The 17,590-nt window shown below is 38.5% G+C and overlaps 1 protein-coding gene across 2 annotated transcripts in view; it reads right to left on the bottom strand.

The window, feature by feature from the left end:
- LIMS1 (LIM zinc finger domain containing 1) overlaps positions 1 to 17,590 on the bottom strand; it is an 82,118-nt gene that overhangs the window by 44,661 nt on the left and 19,867 nt on the right. The window contains exon 1 of one of the 2 annotated variants that reach the window (XM_058186726.1): positions 5,154 to 5,304. The exons of the other annotated variant lie outside the window; for it this stretch is intronic. The gene's annotated coding sequence lies outside the window, so the exon portion shown is untranslated. Of the gene's footprint in view, positions 1 to 5,153; positions 5,305 to 17,590 lie in introns of those variants that run through there. 2 annotated transcript variants of the gene reach the window in all.

Raw genomic sequence — 17,590 nt, 5'->3', positions numbered from 1 at the left:
ATATATATATATATATATATATATTTGTTTTCTGAGGTTTTCGCTGGTGTTTGTATATAGGTCTTGGCTGTTCGCCCCACCAACACAGGACACACCCCAGCCAATCAGAGCACAGAAAACCCCCATCCAATCAGAGCACAGCCAAGCTCCCACCCAATCAGTTCAAACCCCACTAGCAGTTAAAAGGAAGAAACAGCTGCGATCACACATTGCTCCCAGAAGCACGAAGCTGAAGCCTGAAGATGACGAATGAGACTTCGAAACGCCGCCAAGACACTTCCAATTTTACACGGGAGAAAACCGAACAGCCAAAGATATATATATATATATATATATATATATATATATATATATATATATATATATATATATATATATATATATATATATATATATATATATATATATATATATATTTTTATATGAACAGAACATACATAGCGTATTGTAAGAAATTGTTTCTCTTTCAATAAGCATATCAACATAATTATAGAATTACTTTTAAAAAGCATTTTAAATTGCACTGCTTTTTGTTTTCTTTCTTTTTTAATGTCCAGTGTGAATAGTCTTTCCCTTTTCTTCAATAGCTTCTCTTCCCAAATTCGTTTGCCTTATGGTTATTTTCCCTTTTAGGAAGTTGCTAATCAACTCTTGCATTTAATGGCAGCAAACAAGACAAGTATCCCATTGCAATAATTTAAAGGTAATTTAATGCAAGTTTCTCAAAATAGCAACATAGATCTTCATCAAGAAATGTTACAAAAATGATCAATTACATTATCAGTGTTTTTAATATATTCTTTAAATTAATAAAAAAGTCCAACTAATCCAAAACTGCTCCTGTAACAAAATTTCACTTTCATTCCATATTGACACAAATCCATGACTCCCTCCCTCCCTCCCTTTTGGTTCTCTTCCTGGACTTCTTACATGGAAATTTTTCTTTGTTACCTTCAACACCACATTTTAAAATAATTTTTATATTTTTTATGCAACCAACCAGAGGAAATGAGAAAAATAAGACCATTTCATTTCTGCTGAAGCATTACCTCCGGTTCCTGAGCTATTTCTAGTCAGGTTATTAAGTATTACTGTATAATATTCCAGAATTGGCATTTTGCCTCTTTCCTCCCTCTATCCTTTTTCCTGTCCTCCCACTTACATTGTACCTAAAGGCAAAGACTGTCTTTCTTTACTAATTTGTCTGGGTGTCTGTTTTAGCTGAACTAAAATGCTTAGATGATATGCAGGTAATCTGATTTCAGTTGACCCTTCATCACATTAGAAACGATAGCTTGGACATTATAATTTTTTTACAGGCCTCCTCTGCTTCTACTTTAGGCCTAGCCGTAGACAATGGCAATTCACAGAAAAAAAGAAAGAAGCTCGTGGAAGGAGATATGCTGGAAGAAGATAGGAAACTGGTCACATTGCTACAGTTCCTGTTATAAAATATGTTCCTATTTTTTGCCCGAAGATGGTAGAGGTGGAGCAGCCCAACTGGCAAGCTTCACTCAGTGCTTGTTTTATTTGGCTTGCAACAATTATTTTCTGGTCTCTTTCATAATATCCTTGATATATCTTCTTTTATTCCCATATTTTACTTATCAGACAAATTCACAACTTTGCTCCGTGTCATGTAAGTTCCCGGTACACAGGCAAGAGTAAACAGAGAACCAGCCCTGGAACTCTGAAACCAGTCAAAGTAGCAAACAATTTAAGATTAACCAATTCTTGACTAGAAAGACTCCTAGAGAAATCAGAGTCTCCTGAAATTCAGTGAATTCAGCTCATTTCCCTTCAGCCTGTGTAAATCACATTTTACTAAAGATTTCAATGGGAAGAAACATTTGCTTGATAATTAGTCAAAGCATTTAGGTATTAATAAAAGTAAGATGGAACCTTATTAGCTTTTCCTACAAGAGCTTAATTTAATTACAAGCATTTTACCCTGCATAAGAGATTGCATAGTGATATGCTACTAAGGTGTGAAACCACAGTCTTGTTTTTTTAAACAATAATGAGAACAACAATGCCTTTTCAAGCATTCAACAGTGTCAGCAAGGTATAATGAAACTCAGTGATTTCCCTACACTGGATCATATTTTCAAGTGACTCCCCCAAGCATGGTTTAGACTGAAAGTTTACACTAAGACTATATGTTTTGTAGACAGGAACAGAGATTTTTATCAATATAAAACAGCTAAAATTAGAAGTGAATGAAGTATGACATGTTATAAAATTATACAAAAATGAATTCTTTGCTTATTTTTTAAATTTTAACAAGAACAATCAATATATGTGTATGTATGTGTTCATGCATTAGTGGTGACAGTGTAATCATACTACTAACATAAGAAAAAAAAGAAAAGCATTGCCTTTTTATGTTTATACAATAATTCTTTTGAGCTTCCTTATGCAGAGAAGGTCCACAATTCTTGATATCCTAGGTGAGTCTAAATATTAGAGATATAACCAAGAAAAATGTATGCATTGTGGGTAAGCAGTGAGCAACAATCCTGTGGATTTCTCTTTGCTTGTGCTAACACTTCCTAATGCTATGGTAAGTTTTGCAACATCTCCCTCTGCTGATAGAACAGCTATTACGTTTCATGGCAATATGAATCATACAAAACTGTGTACATATTACACAGTTCAATGCTTCAACCCACACTTTCTTTAGGTCCCTTGTCCACTGGTCTATAACATTTGATTTCCCATGATTCTCAATTAATGTTCATATGTATCAGATTAGTTTTAACTCTAACCCTAAAGCTTTCTTATAGTTCTAGAATCTACTTTATACAGAGGATTGATTGGTGTATGTATTGTCAAGTCAGTGTCAACTCTTAGCAACCACATAGATTTTCCCCCCAGCAATGTATCGAATATCATTTCACTTTTGCAGAAAATTAATTTTAACTATGGTAGAAGAATATTTATTTCTGGATTCCAGGGAAAGGAGACGGGGTAAATTTGCTACTCATTTCCTTTACCCATGGATTTTTCGAATTTCTCTTCATTAAAGTCAACAAACCTCAAACACAATGCAATTGGAAAATTTACATTCACAAAAGTTTGCAGCATTGGTCAACATGCAAATATTATTGAATAAATAAGTAACTTTGGGACTTAGTATCTTTGTGGAAGGCACTAGTCAGAGAAAGCTATAAAAACTGTCAGAATTAAAAGTCTTTCTTGTGGAAAAAAAATGAGTCATGTGGCTATCTGTAAAAATATATTAAAACAAGAAGTAGAGAAGAATTATTTTCAACAATAAAGAAATAACAGATCAGTTGTCCAGTTGGGACCAAGAAGGACTAGAAGTGACCGGATAGCAGCGTTCCAATATCTAAGAAGCAGCCACAAAAAAGAGAAGTTCAACCTATTCTGAAGGAAGCCTGAAAGCAGAATAAAAAGCAATGGCTGGAAACTAATCAAGGAGAGAACCAACCTAGAAATAAGGATAATTTTCCTGACAGAACAATTAATCAGTGAAACAACTTGCCTCCATAAGTTGTGGGTGATCCAAAACTGGAGTTTTTAAAGAAGAGATTGGACAACCATTTGTCTGAAATGGTAAAAGGTCTCCTGCTCAAGCAGGGTGGGGGGGAGGGTTGGACTAGAAGACCTCCAAGGTCCCTTCCAACTCTGTTACTCTGTCAGTTGCATTTATGCCCCTTTGCAATGAGTAAAGAACAGAATGTACTTGCCAGAGTATGAAGGAAGGATATAAATCATTAACAACTATCATCATTCTCCTCTTAAAATTTATTCACTTTTCTTGAATTGCTGTTGCCTTAAAACAAGGAGAAAATTATAGACTACTTTAGATTACACCTGATTATCAAGATAGTTGCTTTAAAATATTACATGCAAATGTAACTATAATAATCTGTCTACAAGGTTGCTTCAGATACTATCACAGAGAAGCTGAAATGAATGTACACGTAATCCTTGATTTATGACCATTTGTTTAACAACCATTGAAAGTTACAACAATGCTGAAAATAGTGACTAATGACCAGTCCTCACATTTAGGACCATCAGAGCATCCCTGCAGTCACATGATCAAAATTTAGGCACTTGGCAACTAATAGGCATTTATGGCAGTCCTGGGGTAACCATGATCATCATTTGCAATCTTACCAGGGGGCAGGCAAAGTCCATGGGGAATAAGCATGGTGACTCACTTAACGACCACAGCAAAAGGTCATAAACTTGGGCACAACTCATTTAACAACCACATCCCTTAGCAACAGAAATTCCAGGTTGAGGACTATCTGTAATGTAACGTGACTCGGCCAAGTAACAAGATAATGCCTAAACTTTTCTTGTGCTTGGAATACCTTTGAAATGATTTTAATAATTAAAATCATTTAAACAAGAAAATTAGCATCTATAGATGTATCTTTTTAAAAAAAAGTCTTCAAGAAATAAAGCTAGCTTCTCTCTTTTCCATTCCTTCCATTCTAAAACTAGCCAGCTAACCAGCTCTGCTTTCCCATAAGAGTGAAAGTGGCTAGCCCAGAATTTATTTAGCCTCTCTCTTGTCTTTTCTTGTGGAGAATCAGAACTACTGTACAGTGGCTGCAAGGAATCCGATCCATAATAATATTTCCTGATCGTCAGAGAATCCTTGAGTTGGAAGACAAGGGACCATTGAGTACAATCCATTTCTTAGTTCAGTAATCCAAGTTAAAACCATCGTAACAGATTATCTAGCTTCTAGTTGAGCACATCATACAAAGAACACCCTGCTACAGTTTTCCGAAGGAGGTCCTGTGTACACTGTCTGTCTGTCTGTCTATTTATATCTATCTACACTTTCACATACATATATGTGTGTGGGTGTGAATATGTAATATATACACACACATATATTCTGCAGATGTTAAGTAACATTCCAAGAGGCATAATGAAGAACACAAGATCAAGAGCACAGCTGAAGGCAGTACTGTCAGATATAAAGAGTTTAATTGCAATAACTCAGCAACAGATAGTCTGCTTCTCACTTCTCTAAAAATGTCTAGATTTCCATATAAGGCTAAGATATTTTTTTAAACAATAAGACAAAGCATTACACAGTTATGCAAACCAGAGGAAATTAGCTTATTTAAAGAAAAACAGCACAGGAAAATGCCAATACTCACACAGTATTACTGGTCAGTTGACAAAAGATCTACTGAATAAATTTGATCCATACATTGCTTTAGGCTAAGCATTTAGCATTGACCAAACTTCCTCATGGTCATTGCTGAGAGGTGATAAAAGACAATGTGACTTTGCAAACCACTTCCCATTACTTTTTATACTAAATTTAACTTAAAAGGAAATAAACAAAGGCTCAAACTCTCTGATTGCATCAACATCGTTTTCAATTACATTTTAAAAATTGTTGGCATAGGGAGGTGTTTTTTTTTTAAAAAAACACCACTTTCTTGTTCAAATTTTTTTCTTCCCTCTCCCCTGTATTCCAGAAATATATCTCAAAACATGACATGATTTCAGACAAAATAAGAGCCTCATGTACTTCAACCATTTGAGTTCCATGAAGGGGATGGATATGATATGTAAATCAAGGGCCTCAAGGCTTGATTTTGGAAGAAAACCACTTTCTACATAGAGGGAGGTGGGAAAAGTTCTTAAAGCCAACAGTATAACAAAAGGACAGGAAAAGTCCTACAAGGTAGCATCAGGGACGGGCTGCTCCCTTGTAACAACCGGTTCGCCTGGAACCGAAAGCATGAGTGTGAACCGGTCTGAACCAGCAGGAGCCCACCACTGGCTACCATCTACTACTTTTACAAATGAACTTGATTTTTTTCCATAGTATTATTACTTCCTTAATTTGCTGCCATTAAGAGGGGTGGAACAGAGGTGCACAAAATGCATGGGCAGGGGTGAAATCCTACTGGTTCGGACCAGTTCGGGCGAGCTGCTAGGGATTATGGGCATCAGTTCGCCGAACCAGTAGTAATTACTGCTCCTTGGCCCCACCCATGCCCAGCCAGTTGCCGCTCACCTCTTCCGGCCGCTCGATATTCAACAGAATTCAATGTTAAATGCAGCAGAGAGAATGCTAACTTTTCTCCCTCCATTCAGAATGGAGCTGCTGCAGCCTGTCTCTTTAAGGTAGTCCCCAGGAGGGAGGGGGCTGGGAAGGAACCTTTAAGGGAGCAGCAGCTCCGCTGTGAATGGAGGGAGAAAAGTTAGCATTCTCTCTGCCACAGAATTCAATGTTAAATGCAGCAGAGAGAATGCTAACTTTTCTCCCTCCATTCACAACAAGAGTTGCTGCAGCCTGTCCCTTTTAAGGTAGTCCCCAAGAGGGAGTGGGACAGGGAGGGAGCAGCTGGAATGGAGCCGTTTTTGTGAAAGGGAGGAAAATGGGGAAGGGGATTTTCCTGCCTGTCATCCATTCCTCAATCTCAGCACAGACTGAGGGAAGGATGGTAGGCAGGAATATTCCCCTCCCCATTTTCCTGCCATTCGTGACAAGGAGTGGCTGGGAGGGGAGGGACTGATAGAATAGAATAGAATAGAATAGAATAGAATTTTATTGGCCAAGTGTGATTGGACACACAAGGAATTTGTCTTGGTGCATATGCTCTCAGTGTACATAAAAGAAAAGATACGTTCATCAAGGTACAACATTTACAACACAATTGATGATCAATATATCAATATAAATCATAAGGATTGCCAGCAACAAGTTATAGTCATACAGTCATAAGTGGAAAGAGATTGGTGATGGGAACTATGAATCGATTAATAGTAGTGCAGATTCAGTAAATAGTCTGACAGTGTTGAGGGAATTATTTGTTTAGCAGAGTGATGGCCTTCGGGAAAAAACTGTTCTTGTGTCTAGTTGTTCTGGTGTGCAGTGCTCTATAGCGTCGTTTTGAGGGTAGGAGTTGAAACAGTTTATGTCCAGGATGCAAGGGATCTGCAAATATTTTCACGGCTCTCTTCTTGATTCGTGCAGTATACAGGTCCTCAATGGAAGGCAAGTTGGTAGCAATTATTTTTTCTGCAGTTCTAATTATCCTCTGAAGTCTGTGTTTTTCTTGTTGGGTTGCAGAACCGAACCAGACAGTTATAGAGGTGCAAATGACAGACTCAATAATTCCTCTGTAGAACTGGATCAGCAGCTCCTTGGGCAGTTTGAGCTTACTGAGTTGGCGCAGAAAGAACATTCTTTGTTGTCCTTTTTTAATGATGTTTTTGATGTTAGCTGTCCATTTGAGATCTTGCGATATGATAGAACCCAGAAATTTGAAGGTTTCTACTGTTGATACTGTGTTGTCAAGTATTGTGAGAGGTGGAAGTATGGAAGGGTTTTTCCTAAAATCTACCACCATTTCTACGGTTTTGAGTGTGTTCAGTTCCAGATTGTTTTGGTTGCACCACAAGGCTAGTCGTTCGACCTCTCGTCTATATGCGGATTCGTCATTGTCTCGAATGAGACCAATCACTGTTGTGTCATCTGCGAACTTCAGTAGCTTAACAAATGGATCATTGGAGATGCAGTCATTGGTATACAGAGAGAAGAGAAGTGGGGAGAGCACACAGCCTTGGGGGCCCTGTGCTAATTGTACAGGTATTTGATGTGATCTTGCTTAGCTTCACCTGCTGCTTCCTGTTTGTTAGGAAGCTTGTGATCCACTTACAAGTCTGTTCCGGTACCTGTAGCTGGTTTAGCTTAGTTAGAAGAATGTCTGGAATGATGGTATTGAATGCTGAACTAAAGTCTACAAAAGGACCCTTGCATAGGTCTTTGGAGACTCAAGATGTTGTAGGATGTAGTGCAGAGCCATATTAACAGCATCATCTGTTGATCTATTTGCTCGGTATGCAAATTGCAAGGGGTCTAAAAGCGGATTCGTGATGGTTTTCAGGTAGGAAAGCACTAGCCTTTCAAAGGTTTTCATGACTACAGATGTTAGAGCAACTGGTCTGTAGTCATTCAGTTCCTTGATGGTGGGCTTCTTCGGCACTGGGATGATGGTAGAGCGTTTGAAGCAAGAAGGAACATAGCACATCTCTAGTGATTTATTGAAAATATGGGTGAAGATGGGGGCCAATTGGTCAGCACAGACTTTTAAGCAAGAAGGAGTTATCTTGTCTGGGCCTGGCGCTTTTCCTGGCTTTTGTCTGTGAAATAGGTCCTGCACTTCCTTTTCTGTGATCACTAGGGGTTGTGAACCCAATGAAATGGGGTCAGTTGTAGGAGGCTTGGCTGTTGTTGCTGTGTCTGCGATGGGGGTTGTGGAGATAGGTGGCTGTAGTTTCCTTTCAAACCTGCAGTAAAACTCATTCAGGTCATCTGCCAGTTGATGTGGAGCCCCTCGATGTGAATGATGTTGAGTTGGCCACACCCACCCAGTCACATGACCTCCCCCCCAACAAGCCAGTAGGGGAAATTTTTAAATTTCACCCATGCGCACGGGACATGTTCCAGGATCAGGAAGGAATGGAGAAAAATTGGATGAAATTTCAATGTGACTGTAACTTGGCTTGATCCAAATATTCCCTGAGGAGAAATTAAAAAATTTAGAAGTTCTTGGAGAAAATAGGAGCATACTCGAATTAGGGGAGGGGATGTGTCTTTGGGGGACATTGGGAAATATTTACCTAAATCAAATTGCACTTCTTTGTAATTTTATATATTATGGTTTTATTTTATTTATTTTATTTTATTTATTAGATTTTTATACCGCCCTTCTCCCGAAGGACTCAGGGCGGTGTACAGCCGGAATAAGAACAAAATATATACAATTTAAAACAACATTTAAAAAGAGCAAATTTTAAAGGCTGATTATTAAAATTTAGATTTAAAAATTTAAAAAATATTAAGAATACCCAATTAAAATTCATCAATAATTATGCCAGTCCCGCTTTAATAAATAAATATGTTTTGAGCTCACGACGGAAGGTCCGAAGATCAGGCACTTGACGCAGGCCAGGGGGAAGTTCGTTCCAGAGCGTCACTGCCCCCACAGAGAAGGCCCTACTCCTGGGGGCCGCTTCAAAATGTTTTGAAGATTATTTTCCAGGAGAGTAGAAATATGGAACATTTTTTTTAAAAAAAGGCTTTTATCTAAAGTTTGTATAACCTGCTGTCACTGTTGTTCAGGGAACATAAGCATACATGGAATTGTGTAGGTGAAGGACATGCATCTTAAGTTCTTTTTTCTGAAGGCAAGGACTGGAATTGTAAAAATTTAAAACCTGAAATATCTCAAGCTAAAAATGCAACTCAATTCATGGGAAGATTTAACTATATGCTTAAACACGTCCTAAGGTTAAAAAAAAAGAGGATGGAACTTAAAAAGACCTTAAAGCTCATATTTCTTGGGTGCCATTTCAACAAACATGTTTGATAGTCATATTTATATTCTGCATGCTTTGGCTACAAACCAGCAGCTCATTATAGATGAAAAATGTCTGCAAGAATATTGTGTAAGGCTTCAGAAGCTAACCACAGTAGAAGACAGGAAATATGGAATGTTGATTCATGATGACACTGACATTTTCTGTGTCTTAAAAGGAAAACTTTGATAATATTTAACTGCAAGACTCAGGACAACTGTGAAATTTTCCTCATCTGTTTTTCAAAAAGTAACAGAGACTCTAATTTTCAAGCCATTTGTTTTTCAAAACACTATGTCAGAAATCAGTGGACCAGGGTGTGACTGTGTGTGCATAATTACAATGCTGATTACACAATAACTAATTATAGTGTCCCAAAAATGAGTTTTGCAGCTGGAGTTAGAAAATATTTAAGCAGTACAAAAGTCAGTGCAAAGTCCAGTTGGTTGAATTGTGCTTTCCTGGCAAAACAAACAAAAATATAATACAAGGCATTCTGGATTTGCCATTCTGGCTTAAGAGTGAAGCGCTATTTTTATATACACATTTAAAAAGCAATACTCTTAGTAAAATTAAAAGAATATAATAGCAAACATCAGAAAACAAGCTTCTGACAAAAATAAACAGACATTTCCCAAAATGAAAATTCCTATAATAAACAAACCCACCTTTCAAGAGAAGGTCACAGAAGATGGATGATGGAAGAAATAACCTAAGATCCACTGGGGTAAAAATATCCATCCTGTTTCTTTTGCACTGGGACTTTCTGTAGCAAAATCAGCATGTAGAAGTCCTATACAGCAGGGGTCTCCAACCTTGGCAACTTTAAGCCTGGTGCACTTTTTTTTAAATTTCATTTTGTCACAACAGTATACACAAACATCAACATAAAACAACAACACATCATAAAAGAAAAAAATATATATAAGCAAAAGTATGCAACAACTATGTTAATTTGATATAATGAAGGGAACAATAGGACAGTAACGGTAGGCACTTTTGTGCTCTTATGCATGCCCCTTATAGTCCTCTTAGGAATGGGGTGAGGTCAATAGTAGACAGTTTTTGGTTGAAGATTTGGGGATTTTTGAGTAGAGACTATAGAGTCAGGTAATGAGTTCCAAGCGTTAACAACTCTGTTACAGAAGTCATATTTTCTGCAATCAAGATTGAAGCAGTTGACGTTAAGTTTGAATCTATTGTTTGCTCTTGTATTATTGCGATTGAAGCTGAAGTAGTCTTTTACAGGAAGGATATTGCAATAGATGATTCTGTGTGTTAAACATAGGTCATGTCGGAGTCGGTGGAGTTCTAAGTTTTCTAATCCCAGGATTTCAAGCCTGGTGGCATAAGGTATTTTGTTGTTTTCGGAGGAGCGAAGAACTCTTCTAGTAAAATATTTCTGAACGCGTTCGATTGTATTAATGTCAGAGATGTAATATGGGTTCCAGACGGATGAGCTGCATTCAAGAATACATCTTCAACTCCCAGAATTCCCCAGCAAAGCTGGCTGGGAAATTCTGGGAGTTGAAGTCCTCCAGGCTTAAAGTTGCCAAGGTTGGAAACTCCTGCTATACAGATTCCTTATTTGGATCTAGAAGTGAGTTTGAATTTGTATTATAGACAAAGCCATGGGCTAGGTAGAAACCCTGTATTGCAACCCCATTCAGGAAGTCATATGCCTGATTCTATCAACAAAAACTCTTAAGTTTAATGCATGCACAATTCATTTAACAAACAGAGATGACTCAGTTTGCTCCATCTCAGAAAAATCCTACCCTTATCCACCCTCTCAGAAAGAAGTGTGACATGGTCAGCTGCTGTTTGAATCAGATTTATTTAATTTGATTCCGGGAACTGCTGATGTTCTTCTAACATTTTCACAAGAGCATTTGCAAGAATTGTAATGTAAATTTGCAAGAACTGTATGAAGGTGGGATTTTTATGATTGGAATAAGAAATCCTAGGAAACTCAATGGAACAACTCGCCAGTCAACTCGGCATGGTCAATTCACTATGGCCAACTTGCAGCGAGGTAACTCACTGCAGGACAATTCAACAAGTTAATTTAATTATTTAAAATAGTTTTAAAAAATTATTTTATTTTTTGACATTCACATTTCATTTTGTCCCTCCTTTGGTATCCTTTCTTTAATTATTCTATTCCACTATTTCTTTGATATTAGTGCAATTCTTGTCTCTCAGCGTTACTACCTCCTGTATTTCTTACTGTAAAAGACCACACTTCTACACCATACTTTTTATTACCCTCAGAAGTTATCAAGACTCGCATAGGCGAGTCTTATCAGTGTGCTCTTAGTGGTAAAACTAGCTCACACAAATGTTGGTTTCCTCTGTACATTTGTTGAAGATCTTCTGATTTTGGAATATAAATTCTAATGCAAAAATATTCTTTGAGTGCATGTTTGTGTATCTGAAAAAAGTCATCAATTATAGCTGCTGATTTTATCAGCTTTCTAAATACAACAATTAAAAAGTATAAAGAGGCAGAGTTCAAAGATTATTAAAAGGCCAGAAATAGATATATGTTGTGTCTACGAGTTTAAAAAATCCCCAAGGGGTGGAAATTTGAGCGTAAACCTGAATAAATTATGCCAAGTGCCAAAATGAACACATTAATTTTTGTAAAAACAGATGCAAAAGCCAAACCTTTTTGAAAAAGAAGCACATAGCCATTCTTGAGTGCCCTGTTGCACTCAGGATAAACATCCTGAGCCATGTTGAACGATCACTAAAGAGGCCAGCACTTTTCATAGAGGGGGAAAGACAACACTGCTACATTTAAAAGTAATCGTAGGCCACAAAGGAGCAGTTGGCAGACTAATCAGCTGTTTGGTGGCTAGTAGAATCAGAAGGGCCTGAAGGTATTGAGAAGTATGTCTTTCAGAGTAAAGGTCACAGTGAAAACACCAGGTGTGGCAGCAGATCTTTCCTGACAGTGACCATGGTTAGTGATAGTGGGCTTGTTGGGTTTCAAAAGATGCTCGCAGACCTCAAAAAACTGCTTGGTGGATCCTACAATGTGGGCCCTCCAAGGTAAAGCAGACAAGAAACAAGACTAGTTGAACTAATTCTACTTTCTTATAAGGCTACATTAAACAGAATCTTTTAAGTCTATAGGCACAAACTTCTGTCCTCCACTTTAACCGCTTGATTCATTAGGGCAGGTCCTTTCTAAAAAATTTTCCTCTAACTCTTAAGAGACTGTGGGCTCCTGCCTGTCTTGCCTGATTCTTTCTTAGGTAGCATTTCGTTTCCTCTTTCCCCAAGATCATTCACACATTCCAATACGCATAGGCATTACACATGGCTACAAGTTGAGCAGGCCTATGCTAGAGCACATTTGGTATAGGTCTCATTTTGAAAACAATTTTATTATCAGCTAGAGAACAGCAATTAACACTTACTGGATTGCTGTTTTTGTTTTCCCTTTGGTGCTTTTGAATCAATGTTGCCTGGACAGGTCCTTGCAGGTTCGATGGCAAGATTTCAGAAGTGGTTTGCCATTGCTTGCTTCCTAGAGCTGAAAGCACTAGAATGACTGTCCCAGATTTTAGATGCCTGAATCACTATACCAAACTGGCGCTCTTTGATTAAATATTTTGTATTTTCAAATACCTTCCAGAGAGGAATTTAGTCCAAGGTCATCTAACCCAGAAAATAAATGTGGTGATATCCTTGAACACCTGCTGCAGTAAATTTGCTAGATGCTCCAAAGATAAAGTAAAGGTAAATTTTCCCTCGCACATACATGCTAGTCGTTGCTGACTCTAGGGGCGGTGCTCATCTCCGTTTCAAAGCCGAAGAGCCAGCGCTGTCTGAAGACGTCTCCGTGGTCATGTGGCCGGCATGACTCAACGCCAAAGCCGCATGGAACGCTGTTACCTTCCCACCAAAGGTGGTCCCTATTTTTTCTACTTGCATTTTTACATGCTTTCGAAACTACTAGGTTAGCAGAAGCTGGGACAAGTAACGGGAGCTCACCCTGTTACACGGCAGCACTAGGGATTCAAACCGCTGAGCTGCCGACCTTTCAATCCACAAGCTCAACGTCCTAGCCCCTGAGCCACCGCATCCCTAGACTTCAAAGATAGATTTACTCATATTTAGAGTGAACTTAATGACAACTAAATAAAGATAGGATGAAATGGTCCAATGCATTGCTGAGGTATATAAATTTGATATATACATCAAAATACCATACCTATGCCTTCTTGAACCTTTACCCACCTTTGGTTCTCAAATCCAGCTATTGTGGGAGGGGATGCTAAAGTGATTATTTCATAAAGTTGCATCGATCACTTCTGGAAAAAAAACTAGTTAGACCAAGAAGCTTATAATAACTAGTGTTCAATTACAGATGCTCTCTTTTCAGGCAAAGGGCTGAAGATGGTAACAACAGCAATAGTTCTGAAGTCCTGAAGAAGATACACAATATTTGGGGATTGAATTTGCTTTCAGGTTTAGTTTGGGAATGAGATGGCCCAAATGAACTAAAACACCTAGAGCAGTGATGGCTAACCTTTTTGCCATCACGTGCCAAAAGCGGGGGGGTCACGTGCATGCGTGTGCTGACACCCATAATTCAATGGCCCCCGTGACCCCCCCCCATGTGAGCACGATCCCCCCCACGCTCACCGTTTTTGGCACACAATTGCAAAAAGGTTACCGGTGGGCCCGGTAGGCCCATTTTTTGCCCTCCCCATGCTCCAGAAGTTTTCTTGGAGCCTGGGGAGAGCCAAAACGGCCTTCTGCAACCCCCTGGAGGCCCCCCAGAGGCCAGAAACAGCCTATTTCCCGACTTTCTGTGGGACCGAAGGCCCAAAAATTAGGCTGGCACACGCATGGGCTCTGGAACTGGGCTAGGGCAATGCTTGCGTGCCCATAGATATGGCTCGTGTGCCACCTGTGGCATTTGTGCCATAGGTCTGTCATCACGGACCTAGAGAGAAAGGATAAACATCCCAACCTACATGAATTGGGTCTGATCAGGATTGGAACATGGTATTACTACGACATAGCATAGTCTTCTGACTATCAATTAAATGTAACATATTTTAAGACTTAAGTGCTTATTTTGGCTTCCTAAGTTCCTTGATACACTAAACAGTATCCTACTATTAATGAACAGAAATCCCATAATGTATTACGTTTCCTGATTAATATTGGCCACTATAACCTGCAGTATAGGTAGTCCTCATCCTACAACCACAATTGAGCCCAAAATGTATGTTGCTAAGTGAGAAATTTGTTAAGTGAGTTTTGCCCCATTTTATGACTTTTCTTACTACATTTGTTTCGTGAACCACTTTTGCAGTTGTTAAGTTAGTAACCCAGTTGTTAAGTGAATCTGGTTTCCGCACTGATTTTGCTTGTCAGAGGGTTGCAAAAGGTGATCACATGACCTTGGGACACTGCAACCATCATAAATATGAACCAGTGGTCAAGCATCCAAATGTAAATCATATGACCATGAGGTTGCTGCAATAGTGATAAGTCACTTTTTTCAGTGCTGTTGTAACTTTGAATGGTCACTAAACGAACTGTTGTAAGTTGAGGACTAACTGTATTAATATTTGCAAGCATTTTTACAACAGTTTTACATGTAAGCATATGTACCATCTCCTATAACGGGTCTTTTTATTAAGTATTTTCCACTGCAGCCATAATATAGCAACCAGCAACACATGAAATTAAGGAAACAAAGAATGTCACATGTGACTAGAGATTATCTTTTCTGAAGTGATTAATGATTTAGAAGTATTAAATGGATAGAACTGTCCACATATCTAGCTTTTCACTTTATGTTTGGCTATAGTGCGGCCAAAATTCCTGACCAGGCAAGCTTTTGGATTGATTTCAAACCATCTCCCCTCAGAAAAGCTTAATTCCAATAAAGATGAATATTGAATTTTGATAGAAATATTATTTATTTCAATACATTCCTATGATAATACTCAGACAAATGAGACATTGGCAATGATGGAAGGAAAAAGATCTGTAATATAATTTAGCCTTATATGGCGAAATAAAGTTCTCATTTTCAAATCTGAAGGATATTTGGAAAATATTGTAGAAAACTCTTTTCTTCTGGGGGACAGTTGAGGGAAAAGAAAAACAATCTGATTTTTCCCCTTTAAAAATATCAACAATGTATTTGTTTTGATATATATTTACATATATTTACATATATACACATATACAGGGGTGGATTCTAAATTTTTTTACTACCGGTTCTGTGGGCATGGCTTATTTTGTGGGTGTGGCTTGATGGTCATGTGACAGTGGGTGTGGCTTGATGGTCATGTGACTGGGTAAGCATGGCCAACTCAATGTCTCTCATGTCAAGGGGTACCTCGCCTCTCCCCTCCCAGCCATTCCTTGTCACACCCAGCCTCAACGTATCTATAGTTCTGCAAAAATGTTGTTCACCTTTTTTCAACTTTATTATCTACATACTATAGATCAGGGGTCTCCAAACTTGGCCACTTTAAGACTTATGGACTTCAACTCCCAGAATTCCTCAGCCAGCTTTGCTGTCTTAAAGTCTTAAAGTGGCCAAGGTTAGAGACCTCTGCTATAGATGCACTTTCATGGACCACTGAAAGGAGGAAATGGCTCACATGCTTTGCCCAAGAGTGTGATAGGCAACAGGCTTTTAAAGGGCTGCTAGAAATAAGGGTGGGGGGGGTCAAAGTATTTTCCAAAGCACCAGAAGGCAAAACAAGAAGCAATGGATGGAAACTCAACAAACAGAGAAGCAACCTAAAACTAAGGACAAACTTCCTGACAGTGTGAACCTATATAGGTTTCAGTCATAATTTCACATATAAAATAGCCATTCATGTAATACAACCTGTATATTGTTCAAAACAATCATTAGTATTATGGCTGATGTTTGACAGCAAGCCTAAAATCCCCATTCCCTCCCCACTCCAGGGGAAGGTTACTTCAAAATCCCCAATTCCTCCCCACCCCACTAATCTGTTCTGGGAAGGAATCAAACTCCCCCCTCTTCATTTCCCAAATAAAATATCCCAGATAATTAAGGAATAATCAAGCTGTAGCAAGGAACCTGCCTGGAATTCCACATTCCTGCCAGCTGCATAAAGGAAACTTCGTAAGCAGAAAACAGCGTGCTTAGAGATCATAGAAAGTGGAAGCTGGAAGTTCGGCTCCATTTACAAGCAGGCAGAAAACTCATTCAAGACAGGATACTTCACAATGGAAATCGCCCAAACCTTTTTAGAAACACAAAGCCCATGTTGCACAAACCCCAAAACTTCAAAAACATTGAACCATATAAGAATTCCTCCTCTTATCCAATTTGTTGTTCAGCTGACCCAGATAGGAGCTTCTAGCCCCTCTGTCAATTTAAAAGGACAGCGTTTCCCCTCCCCCCTTCTTCTTTGCCAAGCGATCTCCTGGCTGAGAAGCGAGCCAATCAGTTGGGACGCTTCTTGGCTTCTCAATTTAAAGGGACGGTGTCTTTTTTTTTTTTCCTCTTCTTCGACAAGTGAGTCTTGATTTTTTCCTTCTAGCCGATCAGCTGGGAGTCAGGAGGCAGCAATAGATTGGGGACGGGGTCAGGCAGAATTTTTACTACCGGTTCTCCGAACTACTCAAAATGTTTACTACCGGTTCTTACGAACTGGGGAGAACCGGTAGCAACCCACTACTGCACATATACATACATATGTACACACAGACACAGAATGCAGTCATCAAATTCTTAAAGCAGCAGAAAGTTAAATAAACCTAGATGGAAATGGAAATATGCACCAGGATAAAGATGGCTTATATCAGAAAATGTGCAAAATGGAAAATAATGGCATTTCTGAAGTAATGATATAGTAATGTCTGAAATTAATTATTTGTGGCGCTTCATTTAGTTCCAAAAATTATTCTGATAAGTGATACCCTGAACATTTGTGCTAAATGCTGGTCTTACCAACAGCATTGCTCAGCAGCTGAAGAGATCTAAAGAACAGATGAATGAAAAATAAAATTTTGCTAGCAGCTTTTCAGCCACCAGATGGAACTAGAGTTCTATTGTGTTTATTACCTTTATGCTATTTAATAGCAAATATCTGTCAAAAATGTGACAGATATTAGTTCTGACAGAGATGCTTAGCATCATGTTGAAATCACAAATACATTCTAATTTCCTTCAAGGTTTCTCCTTGTTTTCATC

The sequence above is a fragment of the Ahaetulla prasina genome, chromosome 5 (genome assembly GCF_028640845.1).
Source record: "Ahaetulla prasina isolate Xishuangbanna chromosome 5, ASM2864084v1, whole genome shotgun sequence".
Taxonomy (NCBI): domain Eukaryota; kingdom Metazoa; phylum Chordata; class Lepidosauria; order Squamata; family Colubridae; genus Ahaetulla; species Ahaetulla prasina.
Note: the sequence above shows the minus strand (reverse complement) of the source record. Positions and strands in the feature narration are given on the sequence as shown.